We start from the raw sequence: 7,537 nt of genomic DNA, 5'->3' as shown, positions 1-7,537 counted from the left end.
ATCATACAAGACGTCGAGGGCATTCGTCCCAATGAGTACAGGTACATCGCAGCTACTGCGTATATCTGGATTCACAAGTGTTAAAGTGGACACTTCAGGTTCATTTGCAACAAAGTTCTTGGGGAATTTCAGGCCAAGTATGGAACGTTTAGCACCCTCAACATCCAGGCCATCTAGTGGTTGAATGGGGTACTCAGATAGATGATTTTCATAGAATGAAGCTGAAATTGTGGTCACTTGAGACCCAGTGTCTAGAAGACCGTTGCAGTTCACTCCTGACACTTTGACAGTAGCTGTGCATTTCTGGCCTATAAGACCTCTGGGGAATGGGGGATTGGGTTTCTGTTGAGTGTGACTGAATGGAAGCTTTAGTCAGAGTTTTGGCTTTGGGACATTTACGTTGGCTTCCAGCCCCTGATAGTCCCACATCAAGGACTGGTTTTAGTTTAACTTCAGCTCGTTCTGTTCTTCCCATGCTTGTCATTTTCGTTTGAACTTCCCTTCAACTAGTTCAGGATTTGGCTCATCAATGCAAGACGGGGCCATGTGGCCATCCTCGCCGCACTTGAAACAGTAGCCTGGGCGGGGCTTCTTTGTGAGTCTCCATTCTACTGAGGTGTTGTCCCCAGCGGGGTTCTTGGTTGGGGGCTTTTGTTTCTTACTTGATTTAACAGGAGTCTGGCGTGTGCCCAGTGCCGCTGCTAGCCATGTTGGTGCCCTAAGCATAACTCCTTTATGATCCGCCCCCCCCAGAGCAAACAACTTTTGTTTTTGCCAGTTTAACATTTTATTAAAACGAAAAAGGAAAATCTACTTTTTAAACACAGTACACAGAACAGCCAAAACATACATACACACAAGTATTGGGATATGCAAAATCTTCGTAGAAATTAAATAGTCATCCATAAATACAAACTTAAAAGCAGAAGTATAGTAAGCAATTTTCTTCAATAAAGCAAAGATGTAGAAGCAGAAAATTCACACAATTTTACTTTACTTTGTAAACACACTATGTAGAACAGCTAAAACACACACATTCAAGTATTGAGAAAATCTTCACAGCTTTGCTGACTTTGTGAACATATTATGTAGAAAAGCCAACACACACTATACATTTGAAAGTGCAAACTTTTCTTCAGTAAACAGAATTGTATCAAAATAAACCAGACATGTTTTTCCCAAATTCAATGTTACTTTGAATTAATTACATTAAATAATCATCAATAAGTACAAACAAGAATAGTCAATCTTCTTAAATAAAACAAAGATTTAGAGGACGAAAAGTCACAACTTTACTTACTTTGTAAACACAGTAGGCTATGTAGAACAGCTAAAACACACATTCAAGTAAAGTGCAAAATCTTCTTTGACCAAATGTTATCAAAATAAACCAAAGACATAATTTTTGAGAGAGCCATAATGCTATTCTGTATGGATCAAGCATTTCCACCAGTTTTGGGAGGCTCAATAGAGGCACACGTCTGCATTTCTTCGCTGCAAAATCACTAATTAGGTCATCATATGACAGCTTCTGAGCCACTTCACCATTGATGCTGATGACAGCAAGACCACTTAGACGTTCCTGCCCCATTGTTGAACGTAAGTATGTTTTGGCTCTATGTTCATGGCCTCTCAAAGGTCCTTGGCAGTTGACACTGCCTCAGCAAACCCAGAGTGCCTGTATCTGGAGCAGTGGCGGTGCGTCAATACAGGGCGCAAGGGCGCCGCCCCTCCTAAAATTTTGAGATGAAAAAAAAACAGAAAACATTATATACATTATATACCAAACAATTAAAATAAGAAATGTACTGTGTTAACGCGATAAATGTGTGTGGGAGACCGTAAGCCCCTGTCAACAACCACTTAAATGTGACCAAATATAATATATTGCCATTCGTTATCACTGAGATAAGCCCCTCCTCCCTGGAGGGGCGCCGGCCAAATGGAAGTCAATGGGAGCTCTCATACTTTTCTGAAACATTTGAGCAAGGACAGCTTCTCATTGGCGGATGAAGGTTCGATCCTGGGGCGCAAAATTTTGCGCCCTAACCAATGACATCGTTTCTTATTTCAACGCGACTGGACTATTCGTCGAATCAGAGACCTTTATCTAGGGTGACCAGATTTAAGTTTGTGAAAAAGAGGACACTTCGTCGCGGCGGGGGGGGTAGTGTATAGCATGCCGCACCATGACCATGTGAATGCATACAAATGTCACAAATGAAATGACAAAAATGACTATATGAACATCTATTTATTGAACTTTAACAAAACTGCAAAGTGCAAATGTAAAACAAATCTTTTTTTGTTTTTTGTGTCTTGTCCATATATTGAAGCAATAATGATAACAAATCAAATATTCTAAATAATAAATACTTTATATAGCCACATATTAAAATAAGAAAATGAAGACACTTTTCAGTCCTCCTCATATATTAAAGCAATAATAATAACAAATACAAAATTCTAAATAATAAATAATAAATTCTTTATATGGCCACATATTAAAATAAGAAAATGAAGACACTTTTCAGTCCTCCTCATGTGGTTGGGCATATTTCTCTGAAGACTGAATCTTTCCCATGAGTCGGCGATTACCTATCAAATAGGTATGAAAGTCCTTGCAGGTCATGTGTTTGAAATTGTAGCCTACTGGGTGCACAGAATCCCCTTCAGCACTTGAGATTTTTTGAGCTGTCACCGAATCTGGGAAAATCTTTCTTAGCAAACCAGATGTGCAGTCCATTGATCTGTAGCTGTTGTGATGCTTTATTGTATGAAAAGCAAGGGTACCCTCTGCAGCCGTAACAGAAGTGTCTGTTTTACTCACAAAAAAGTCTGTCACTTTACTCGATGAGCTCTCTCCTCTTGCTGCAGTTTTGTGTTTTGCAGAGTGCACGTGAGCTTCCAAATCGCTGCCACTTTTATTTGCCACCGACACGTAAGTGCCTGCTCTGCATGTCATGCACTCAGCTTCCGAAGCATCACGGCCGAGGCGAAAACATGGGTATTTTTTTTTAGTTCGTCCGTGAACTTACATTTACGTTTCGGCATGGCTGCAGATGTCATGTGCTGTAAACAATGCAACTAGTAGATGCGGCAAGGTGCTCAGTGTTGCCAGATTGGAAATGGTGAAGTATCGTACCAAAGGCTCAAAATGGTCGTATTTGGAGGATAATTATCGTGTATCTGGCAACACTGAGATCGGTCGACCAATGACTGTTCTCTCTACAGTCAGAGCTCGCGCAAGAAGGTGCAACGTAAGGGAGATACCATTTCCAAAACTTGTAAGGGCGTAATAACTAGTTTGTGAAAGACCCAGAGAAACACAAATATCTGACGGAGCAAAATCCCAGACGTTTTTGGAATCCCTGCCGGACGCATTTTTTAGGATTCGAAAAGAGGACATGTCCGGGGAAAAGAGGACGTCTGGTCACCCTAATTGATGACACAGGCCTCGTTTAGGGCCTGAGATTATCCAGTGAAACTGATTGAATAGTTGATGTGACTGGGTTATCATTGGGCTGGCGTCTAATTTGTCCTGTTCAGCTGTTAACTCAATGAAATTGGTAAGTAAGACCAGCTGCGTCGTCTGACAAGGAGTTAAGCGATGTCGTTGGTCTGACGTCAATTTATGTTAACTCATATTGTATTTATACCCAACTGAAAGGGCCGCGAGACAAGCGTTTGGGCAGCGCCCTGTTTATGAAAGAAAATTCTAAAATGAGGCTTAAACCAAACAGGGATGTTGTTTTACTTTTCTGTCTTGGCTTTCTTTGTTTCAGCCAAATATGCTGTGTAAGCCTCGAAATCATGCGAAGACAAGAGAGACACCGAGAGGGAAAAAACGATGATGTTCGAGTGGGTACCATTATGTTCGGCAGAGATATTCCTGATTTTGGCCCAGTGAAAAATGAGGATGGCTTTAACATTCAAGCCGACGCTGCTGGGCTGGTTGGAGGACAAGGTGTCATTAATGACTCCAGTTCTTCTAAGGCAGCCTGGGCTAGTATGCGACCAATTGTGTTATGTACTGAGGACCTCATGAAGTTCTCGGCACAAGGCCCAGGATCCTCTTCACTTCAGCTAGACAGAGGTAAAGGGCTTATAGTGCATAGTTTTAAAATATTGGGGTTCAGCCGACTGCTCGTTTTTGGTGCTGAAATATATTTTCAACAACTCACCAGGGCCTTGCTGTTATCAGCTACTCACTGACTAATGCAAAGGCTTGCCAGATTCAGCAGACTAACCTTTTCTGTTCCTTCCTTGTGTGTGGGGTTGGATCATTGTAAACTCTGGGAGAGAACCTGAGGACTTGGTGTCTTTTTGTCAGCAGGAGGAACACCGCTTAAGCTAAACCAGCTGCCGCAGGACTGTGGCTACTCTGTGTACAGGAATGTACTGGGCCTTGTGTTTCTCATCCCCTATGATGGTTGTGATGTTATAAATCAGGTAGGCGTTGTCATTTTTAATTATAGGAGTCACTAGAAAGTGACTTTAATACAAAAGGTGTTTGAGTAAATGTGTTCATGTCACCCATAGTGCATTTGCATTTTTTCTACCAGCTATGGAAGTTTAAAAACGAATAATAATAATAATAATCCATGTAAGCTTGTTGTTGGATCTGCTGCTGACCATTGGGGTGCCCTAAATATTAAATTCACACATACTAAAAAGGTAGCTTACAAAATTCTTAAATGTAATTACCAAACCCCAACAACATGCAAGCTACTTGAAATGGAAACAAAGGCCCTAAATATTGTCTTATAGGCTATATAGGAGTTTTCATTAGTCAATTGAGGTGATTAATTGGATTTGGCTACTCTAAAATGTCCTGTGGGTGTTCCGTCACTTTAAGACACTGTTGATCTCTCTTTGCATTCTGTGATTTGGATCATAAGTGAATAAGTGCCTAAAGCCTCCTGCTTTTGTTCAAACATTAGCATCTATAGCCTGTACTTTGGTGAATGACCCCTCAGAGGAGATGCTAATGTTTGAACAAAAGCAGGAGGGCTTGGTGCTAGGCTAGCCTTTAACACAGTATTTTGCATGCGTGAGGTGGGTGATGTCCGTCTTAGAATAAGCCACATTCACTAACTTAATTGCTGGCTGCTTAGCCATCTGCCCCATTCTGGGCCTATGACATGGGTTGTATTACATTATAAGGTGTTTTGCTTAACAGGCTCTACCTCAACCAAGATGTGTTAACTGTTATGTGCATGGTGTAAACTCATTTTCCTGTTGTCTGGTTAATGTTGACCTCTGTTCTTACCTTTTGACTCGAACCTTTTTGTAAATTGATCGCAGTAGAGTAGCCTATTCACTTGGGTAATTTGTTGGAAACAAACCACAGGGGTGAAGGCACTGTACTACAGTATTTTGGTGTGTGAGTCATTATAAGGGGGGGGGGGGTTATATATGAGGGCGAGATCAGCCAACCATCACACTCGGTGCCTTACATATAGCCTGTCGTGTGCATGTACATGCCCACTGGGTGTACATGGCTTCTGAACCAGAATTGGTCCTGGAGATGATGCCAAAAAGACCTTGAAGTTAATCTTTAGCATTCCAACTCGTGTAGGACTTCGGTGTTGTGTGTAGTTTTAAAAACTGACTTATTTTTTTAATGGTATTTATTTATTTTCCCTCCAGGGTGGCAACCATTTGCTCCAGATGTTATGGCAAGGCAATCCAGTAACCCTTTCTTGCCCTATGTCAACCCAAGCCTCTCAATCTCCTATGGATCCACAACTTATCTATCCACCCGCTCCCACTACTGAAGCTCCAACTACTACAGAAGCAACTTCATCCACTGCCTCTAAGCTTCCCCCACAAGATCAGCAGCAGCAGCAGCAGCAACAGTTGATGCAGCAGCAGCAACAGTTGATGCAGCAGCAGCAGCAGCAGCAGCAACAGTTGATGCAGCAGCAACAGTTGAAGAAGCAGCAGCAGCAAGAATTGATGCGCTCTTACGTCATGTACCCAGGATACAGAAACCCTTTCATGCCAGTGAAGGCTCCCTACCAAACTACTGCAGCAACTACTACAGAAGCAACTTCATCCACTACAGAAGCAACTTCATCCACTACCTCTAAGCTTCCCCCACAAGATCAGCAGCAGCAGCAGCAGCAGCAGCAGCAGCAGCAGCAGCAGCAGCAGCAGCAGCAGCAACAGTTGATGCAGCAGCAGCAGCAACAGCAGCAGCAGCAACAGTTGATGCAACAGTTGAAGCAGCAGCAGCAGCAGCAAGAATTGATGGACTATTACTTCATGTACCCAGGATACAGAAACCCTTTCATGCCAGTAAAGGCTCCCCCTCAAACTACTGAAGCTCCAACTACTACAGACGCAACTTCATCCACTACAGAAGCAACTTCATCCACTACAGAAGCAACTTCATCCACTACAGAAGCAACTTCTTCCACTACAGAAGCAACTTCATCCACTGCCTCTAAGCTTCCCCCACAAGAGCAGCAGCAGCAGCAGCAGCAGCAACAGCAGCAGTTGATGCAGCAGCAGCAGCAGCAGCAGTTGATGCAGCAGCAACAGTTGAAGCATCAGCAGCAGCAGCAAGAATTGATGCACTCTTACTTCATGTACCCAGGATACAGAAACCCTTTCATGCCAGTGAAGGCTCCCTACCAAACTACTGCAGCTCCAACTACTACAGAAGCAACTTCATCCACTACAGAAGCAACTTCATCCACTACAGAAGCAACTTCATCCACTGCCTCTAAGCTTCCCCCACAAGATCAGCAGCAGCAGCAACAGTTGATGCAGCAGCAGCAGCAGCAGCAGCAGCAGCAGCAGCAGCAGCAGCAACAGTTGATGCAACAGTTGAAGCAGCAGCAGCAGCAGCAGCAAGAATTGATGGACTATTACTTCATGTACCCAGGATACAGAAACCCTTTCATGCCAGTGAAGGCTCCCTACCAAACTACTGCAGCGCCAACTACTGAAGCTCCAACTACTACAGAAGCAACTTCATCCACTACAGAAGCAACTTCATCCACTACAGACGCAACTTCATCCACTACCTCTAAGCTTCCCCCACAAGATCAGCAACAACAGCAGCAGCAGCAACAGTTGATGCAGCAGCAGCAGCAACAGCAGCAGCAACAGTTGATGCAACAGTTGAAGCAGCAGCAGCAGCAGCAGCAAGAATTGATGGACTATTACTTCATGTACCCAGGATACAGAAATCCTTTCATGCCAGTAAAGGCTCCCCCTCAAACTACTGAAGCTCCAACTACTGAAGCTCCAACTACTACAGAAGCAACTTCATCCACTACAGAAGCAACTTCATCCACTACAGAAGCAACTTCATCCACTGCCTCTAAGCTTCCCCCACAAGAGCAGCAGCAGCAGCAGTTGATGCAGCAGCAGCAGCAGCAGCAGCAGCAGCAGTTGATGCAGCAGCAACAGTTGAAGCATCAGCAGCAGCAGCAAGAATTGATGCACTCTTACTTCATGTACCCAGGATACAGAAACCCTTTCATGCCAGTGAAGGCTCCCTACCAAACTACTGCAGCTCCAA

At 43.4% G+C, this 7,537-nt stretch overlaps 1 pseudogene; it reads left to right on the top strand.

Moving 5' to 3' along the window:
• Nucleotides 1-3,637: 3,637 nt before the first annotated feature.
• The window catches only part of LOC116220167, a 6,442-nt pseudogene continuing 2,542 nt past the window's right edge, over nucleotides 3,638-7,537 (top strand).

This window comes from Clupea harengus, chromosome 4 (assembly GCF_900700415.2).
Source record: "Clupea harengus chromosome 4, Ch_v2.0.2, whole genome shotgun sequence".
NCBI classification, from domain to species: Eukaryota; Metazoa; Chordata; class Actinopteri; order Clupeiformes; family Clupeidae; genus Clupea; species Clupea harengus.
The sequence above is the reverse complement of the archived record's forward strand: the minus strand, read 5'-3'. Positions and strand labels throughout refer to the sequence as shown.